The sequence below is a fragment of the Bos javanicus genome, chromosome 11 (genome assembly GCF_032452875.1).
Source record: "Bos javanicus breed banteng chromosome 11, ARS-OSU_banteng_1.0, whole genome shotgun sequence".
Lineage (NCBI taxonomy): Eukaryota > Metazoa > Chordata > Mammalia > Artiodactyla > Bovidae > Bos > Bos javanicus.
In genome coordinates this window covers 89752661-89760890 of record NC_083878.1, presented here as the reverse complement: position 1 = coordinate 89760890, position 8230 = coordinate 89752661, and positions in this window count along the sequence as shown.

The window sequence follows — 8230 nt, the reverse complement described above, 5'->3', positions numbered from 1 at the left end:
AATCACCCTCCACCATAGGTGGCCTAGAGCCTGCCCAAAGTCTGCTTTGTATCATAGTAAAAGACCTCTGTATTCATGTCACTGAGAGAGGCTGGGACCTGGGACCAGGAACCCTTTGTCCCCCTCCTGGAGAGCTTGTACTCGGACCAATGTCTCCTAGGGCAACAGGATGTGAAGAAACTAGAAGGGGCTAAAAGCAACTGTGACTTGCACAACTGGGGCAAACGACGGACACAATACACAAAGGCCAAAATCCAGTTGCTGCTTCCGTAGCTGGGAGAAAACAGGAGTGTCCTGTGCGTGACCCCTGCAGGCAGCACCCCCAAGGGGTGCACTGCCCATCCAAGCCACCCCCTCCTTCCTGACCCACCCGTCTGCCCCCATCCTCATCCTATTTAAGGGACCAGCTCACCCCCTTTGGGTAGTGAACGAGGGAACTTGTTACTTGTCTTCACTCCCTCCTGCTGCAGCATGAGTCCCCGTAAAGCCCCACCTGAATTCCTCATCTGGCCTCTCAGCAATTTTTATCGACTAGAATCTTGGAACCCAGGGCAGTACCATCATCACTTAGGAAATTCCATGGGTTTTTGGAGCTCTGTACTAGGAAGGAGGGTGAAGACCAAATATTCATTTCTTATAAGAGTGCCAGAGAATTGATGCTTTTGAACTGTGGTGTTGGAGAAGACTCTTTGAGAGTCCCTTGGACAGCAAGGAGATCCAACCAGTCCATCCTAAAGGAAATCAGTCCTGAATATTCATTGGAAGGACTGATGCTGAAGCTGAAGCTCCAATACTTTGGCTACCTGATGTGAAGAGCTGACTCATTAGAAAAGACCCTGATGCTGGGAAAGATTGAAGGCAGGAGGAGACGGGGATGACAGAGGATAAGATGGTTGGATGGCATCACTGACTTGATGGACATGAGTTTAAGCAAGCTCCAGGAGTTGGTGATGGACAGGGAGGCCTGGCATGCTGCAGTCCATGGGGTTGCAAAGAGTCAGACATGACTGAAAGATTGAACTGAATTGATAAAGCATAATATCTCACCTTGAATCCCCATTTGTTCTGTGTCTGAGTAGACTGGCCTCTACTAGTCAATTCTTTCTTGGGGTTTGCTTTGTAGTGAACTTGGCTAGAACTCCTTCCCATAAGATGTTACAAGACATGTGTGTGTGTGTGTGTGTGTGTGCGTGCGTGAAGGGGGAGCTGTGTATTTTTACAAGGTAAAAAATACACCTTGTCGCTCCTTCCAGCATAACTCAGATGTCACTTGACTGCAGTCTTGTCTGCACCGCCCTGACCTGTGGCATGTCAGCTCTGGTGGCCTTATTAATTCACCACTGACTGGGGGCCCCGCAAACAACAGGCATTCATTTCTGAAGGCTGGAAGCCCAAGATCAAGGTGACAGCTGAGCCAGCTCCAGGTAATGAGTTCCTGCTGGCCTGCCCTCACGTGGCAGAGAGACTGCCAGTCAGTAACACTGGGGAGGGTGCCCAGGGCTCCAGGCTCTGAGAGGGGCTGCTCCCCATGCCTCTCCACTCCCAGGAGACCCCGACTCTGCATCTTTGGGTTTTGCTTGGTTGGTGTGTGCTTGTTTGCTGGAGTCTGTGGCACCTTCTCTTGATAAGATGTTGTGATTGTGTGTCTTCTTTCGGGGAAATGAGACGAGGCCTTACCCCGAGATCCTGTGATAACACGAGATTCTCAGAAATACAGCCTGATATCTAACATTCATCAACACATATGACATGGGAGAGGAAGGAAAAGGGGAGATAGAGAATTGATACAGATCTTTATACACATGCCAGAGGGCAGAAGAGGGAGAAGGAAGCTGAGTTCTTCCATCCTAACTTGGCGATCAGTCCTGGTGCCAGGGCCACAGACACGGAGAGTTCGGGGAGTTTGAGAGCTCAGGTCAGGCACCCACCCTGATCCAGACGGAGTCATGGAGGAGACACCAAAGCAACAGCCGGGAACCGAGTTCCAAAATATTAGAAGAGGACCCCAGACTGTCCAGGGATAGAGCACTTCACGGGATTGAATAAGCTCCTTAAAATAAAGTAGCTTTAAAAATCATAGCAGAGTAAGAGTTAAATACGAGGAGGTCAGGGCTTTTCAGGATGCACAGTGGTAAAGAACCCACCTGCCAATGCAGGAAACATGGGTTTGATCCTGGGTCGGGAAGATCCCCTGGAGAGGAGGGCAAGACAACCCACTCCAGTATCCTTGCCTGGAGAATCCCATGGACAGAAGAGCCTGGTGGGCTACAGAGAGTCCATGGGGTCACAAAGAGTCAGGCACGACTGAGCGACTAAGCATGCACGCACAAAGAAGTCAAATGGTTCTTGCTGCTGCTGCTGCTAAGTCGCTTCAGTCGTGTCCGACTCTGTGCGACCCCATAGACAGCAGCCCACCAGGCTCTCCGTCCCTGGGATTCTCCAGGCAAGAACACTGGAGTGGGTTTCCATTTCCTTCTCCAGTGCATGAAAGTGAAAAGTGAAAGTGAAGTCCCTCGGTCATGTCCGACTCTGTGCGACCCCACGACCCCATGGACTGCAGCCTACCAGGCCCCTCTGTCCATGGGATTTTCCAGGCAAGAGTACTGGAGTGGGTTGCCATTGCCTTCTCCGAAATGGTTCTTAGAAGCAAACAAACAAAAGTCTCCAAAGGTCTCTCACCAGTGACATTACTGGTCACTGGTGATTGTACTCCCCCTTCTGGAGGTCTGAGGTTGGGACTGAAAGTTCTAACGCTCCAATCACATGACTGGGCGCCCTGGCAATCACCCTCCACCATAGGGGCCTTCCCACCTCCCACCAGTTCTATTCTTACTCCCAGGTTCCCCAGAACTGTCCATCCACAGGTGGTACCCAAGGCCCCGTGGATCCTGGCTCCCGGGACCCACTTCCACCCTCATTTCCAGTCCTCACCAAACCAGATGAACCTCCTGATGAGCCCTGGCTCCGTCGGTGTGGCTGTGCTGGGCTCCTCCCGCACGGCCCTGTGTCCAGGGGTCAGCCCCCCAGGGAAGCAGATCTGACACCTGGTGTTTGCTGGCAGGATGCTCTCCAAGGGGCTCCCAGGGAGAGTGGGGAGTAGAGGGCCTGGGATGAGGCCGAAGAGAGCTGCAGCTGCTGGGACTCTTCAGGACTGTCTGGAGTTAAGGCAGCTGGGCAGGCCTTTAATTCCCAGTGGACCAATGATCAGAAGCACTGCCTCCAGAAATCTGGCTGAGGTAGCCTCCTCTGGCAAAAGATGATTCCCAGGAAGTGAACTGTTGGTACCTGGCATACCAGCAGCCCGGGGTGAGCCTCTGGTTCTGTAGGCAGGTCTGGTCAACAAACCACAGCATCAATCTGCCGAACCTCACCCAAGCCCTGTGCAGAGGACGGAGCAGCCATTCCGTGCACCCTCAGCCTATATTTTAATGACCTGTAAGACTTTACAGATGGCTTTCCTGGTGGTTCAGCTGGCAAAGAATCTGCCTGCCATGCAGGAGACCTGGGTTCAATCCCTGGGTTGGGAAGATCCCCTGGAGAAGGGAAAGGCTACCCACTCCAGTATTCTGGCCTGGAGAATTCAATGGACTGTATAGTCCATGGGGTCACAAACAGAATGGACATGTGGACACAACTGAGTGACTTACACAACAAAAAAAAGACGTTACAGCACATGGTCACACCCCAGATAAAGGAGCTCCTCCTGATGTTGCCTTCTGCCTCTCTGATCCTCAGTTCCTTTCAGGTTTTCATGTTCACCGACAGCTGGCCATTTGCTTCAAACAGAGGTTCATCTAAGACTTGATGACTTACTTTCCTTCCCTGACACTGCGCTTTGACTTTCCCTAAGACCCAGGAGAGTGACTGTGACTCGACAGCTCAGTGGGTCCAGAAGCTGCCTATCAACGCAGGAGACGTAGGTTTGATCCCTCGGTGGGGAAGATCCCCTGGAGGAGGAAATGGCAACCCACTCCAGTATTCTTGCCCGGAGAATCCCCATGGACAGAGGAACCTGGTGGGCTACAGTCCATGGGGTCGTAAAGAGTTGGACATGACTTAGGGCTTCCCTCATAGCTGAGTTGGTAAAGAACCTGCCTGCAATGCAGGAGACTTGGTTTTGATTCCTGGGTCAGGAAGATCCCCTGGAGAAGGAAATGGCAACCCACTCCAGTATTCTTTCCTGGAGAATCCCCATGGACTGAGGAGCCTGGCAGGCTATAGTCCATGGGGTTGCAAGAGTTGGACACAACTGAGTGACTTTCACTACACGTCACTAGCGACTAAACAACAGCAAAAGCAGTATGGAGCAAATGCATGAGTAAGTATAGATTAGACTCCCATAGCTTAACACGGGCGTGTATGTCTCCTGGGAATTGTCCCCACAGGAGACAATCCAAGGACTCAGGCTGACCTCGCTGTAGAGTCCAACCATCGCAGTGGGTGGCTGTGTGGTTACTGTAATGGGGACCGGCCAGGCCAGTTAGAGGTCTTGAAATTCCTCTCTCTGTCTCAGCCCAGAAGTGACAGTCTTGCTGATTGTCTAGTGAACGAAACGAGTCACATGCCCCTTCCTAACTGCAAGGGGCTGGGACCTGTGCAGTAGCACATGGGTGTTCAGTGAGCATCAACTTTCTGCCCATAGTTAAGTTCATCTAATGTTGAATATAACTTAATCACTCCTTGAGAGTTAGGGAAACCTTTTAAAATTCTGTCAAGCCACAAGGGTCATATCCTATTGATTATTCCAGAAAAGCAATATAGTAAAACTGAATTGGCCAAGAACCTGGAGTAACAGCAAGTAACAGCACCGTGTATGTCACTAGTTGGCAGTGAACTTGGGAACTTCAAGGACCACTTTCAACCTCAGTGTTTCTATGTGTGACGTGAAAAGATGAGATGAAACTTTCTCTCTGGTCTAAACGTTTATGTAGCATCCATGGCCTTTGCATCAGAGCCACGTAGAAGGACAAGTTAGCAGAGAACACTAAAAGACAAGATACACCTATTTTATTCAACAAATATGTATTAAGTGCCCAGAACCTGTTCTTACTGTGCTGGGCTTAGTGGTGAATAAGAGAGAAAATGTCTCTATTTCCTGAGAGGTGTCTGGAAAATATTTTTGCTCTTTTACTAGCATGGAAATCTTATGAGCACATACTCTACGAACTTTAAAGAAGGCAATGGCAACCCACTCTAGTACTCTTGCCTGGAGAATCCCAGGGACAGAGCAGCCTGTTGGGTTGCTGTCTACGGGGTTGTACAGAGTCGGACATGGCTGACGTGACTTAGCAGCAGCAGCAGCAGCAGCTATGACCTTTGATGATGTTTTTATTTTTGTTATGAAATTATTCTCTAAATTGTAGTCACACATGGGCACTGTCTAGCTGTTTGTTTAGTGAGCTGGGGGGTGCTGAAACAAAATACTATTGGCCCAGTGGCTTAAACGATGGAAGTTTACTATCTCACAGTTATGGAGGCTAGAAGTCTGAGATTAGGGCGCCAGCAAGGTTTGTTCCTCCTGAGGGCTGAGAGGAACCTGAAAGCTGTTCCAGGTCTTCTCCTAGCTTCCAGGGGTCAGGTGGAATCTTCGGTGATGCTTAATTTATCTCCAGAAATTAATTTATCTCCATCCCTTCATGTTCCCAGAGTGCCCCCTTTATGTATCTGTTTTGAAATTTACCCTTTGTTTTTTTAATATTTGTTTCTAACTTATTTATTCAGCTATGCCAGTTCTTAGTTGCACAACTCAGGATGAGTTGTGGCATGAAAACTCTTATTTTTTTTTTATGAAAACTCTTTGTTGTGGCTTATGGTACCTAGTTCCCTGACCAGAGGTGGAACCCAGGCTCCCTGCATTGGGAGCATGGAGTCTTAGCCTCTGGACCCCCAGGGAAGTCCCTTGAAATTTACCCTTTGTATGAAGACACCCGTCATAGTGGATTAGGGCCCACTCTTCTCCAGTACGTCCTCAGTTCAGTTCAGTTCAGTTGCTCGGTCGTGTCCGACTCTTTGCAACCCCGTGGACTGCAGCAAGCCAGGCCTCCCTGTCCATCACCAACTCCCGGAGTTTCTCAAACTGATGTTCATTGAGTCTATGTCCTCACTGAGTCAGAATGTCCTCATCTGAACTAATTCCATCTGCAAGGACCCTATTTCCATACAAGTTCATGTCAGGAGGTGGGGTAGGCTAACACTTTAACCTGTGAATCTGGAGACACAATTCACCCCTGAAAGTGAAAGTTGCTCAGTCGTGTCCAACTCTTTGCAACCCCATGGACTATACAGTCCATGGAATTCTCCAGGCCAGAATACTGGAGTGGATAGCCTTTCTCTTCTCCAGGGGATCTTCCCAACCCAGGGATTGAACCCAGGTCTCCTGCATTGCAGGCAGATTCTTTACCAGCTGAGCCACCAGAGAAGCCCAAGAATACTGGAGTGGGTAGCCTATCCTTTCTCCAGGCAATCTTCCCAACCTAGGAATTGAACCAGGGTCTCATGCACTGCAGGTGGATTCTTTACTGAATGAGCTATGAGGGAAGCCCAATTCACCCCTAGCAGCGCTCTTTCTACGTGTTTATAAGGATGAATTTCCCCCTTTCCATGTGTTATCTTTCCTAAATTTTATTTTTTCTTCCTTAATAATTGTGGGCAGATTCTTTACCATCTGAGCCCACCAGCGAAGTCCTATGAAAGGCTGAGGGCAGGAGGAGAAGGGGGCAGTGGAGGATGAGATTGTTGGATGGCATCACCAACTCAATGGATATTTTACAGCAGACTTCGGGAGATAGTGAAGGACAGGGAAACCTGGCATGCTGCAGTCCATAGGATCGCAAAGAGTCAGACTCGACTTAGCAACTGAACAACAACAAGGCTGGGAAAGAAAGAGGGGAGGTGTTTGTGGGAATGGAGGCAGGGGTTGAACAAGAAAAGCTTTCCCAAGAGTCCCTGAGAGCAGCAGAGACTTTGCATCACTCTGAGAGGTGAGGAAACTTGCAGCTTTCTAGCCCACCTGGGAAGCTGGGCCCCTGGAAGAGAAACTGAGTGTAGCCTGCTTGGAAGGGACCCAGGACTCAGGGAAGGAGCTGCTAGATATATAGGGAGATGGGCTGAGCATGAAGGGTTACACCCTGGATCCCAACACCGTAAAACCCCCAGGGACCTGTGGGCCTCCAGGGAGAGACAATCAGAGCAATAGTTGACATTTAATTGCCTGCTTCTCTCCAGAAATAAGGAACTGAATTTAAGGCAATTTTAAAAATTAAAGAAATGTGAATGTTTTGGACTTTCAGAATGTGTGATTATGAACCCATGCAAACTCCACTGCCTGAAAAGGTTTAAACTTAAGCCACCGAATGAATCTTGATCTTCACTCAGTTTTGTAGCTAGAGAAGGAACTTCCTGATGGACTTCCATTTCTCCAGCCTCTGAACCATTTGCTGGGGCATTGACTCCCTGGCAACAACCTAGCACAAAACCTTGCCCTCAGTAGATAATCAACAAGGGGCTTCTTCAGAACGATGAGTCATGTTGCCTACAGGCACAAGCGCTTAGCAACAGTGGGTATTTTTAAAAATGAGCTTGACACAACAAACGTCTGGGTGAGACGGTTGACAGCCATGAGAGGAATGGACTGAAAATCAATCAGTGATGGGTGGATGTGACCTTGAGAGATGCAGGCAGCTCATTGGAGAGAACTAGGAAGGACACAGCTCAGGGCAGAGGACTCATCTACATTTACTGAGCACTTACTATGCCCAAGACCCTCTGGAAACTCAATAGAAAATTTACTTCATTTCTCATCTACAGACTCTTATGACCTAATAATCAGACAGTAAATATCCAAAACATGAAGTCTAACAGATGCCATGGAGACAAATGAACTATTACACAACTCCAGACATCTGGAGATGGGGAGCAGTGATGGGTTAGGAAGACTTCATAGAGAAAAGTCTTGAGACATGAAATTCAGGGCATGGCCTGCTGCAAACTGTGTTATCAATGATGATGTCGTCTTTCCCCGTCGCCCCAACAACAAGCAGGTTAACAAAGACAAACAAACATGGGAATGACCTCACACACACAGTCACACACAGTCACATCACTGCTTAAGCACTTGCAAGAGACACAAAGGCTCAATGACACAATTGGATAAGAGGTTGGTTTTGTACATCAACCCTCTCCTTGCCAACCTCCCCCCTTCCCCCTCCCCCAGGCTTGATTCCCACGCCCC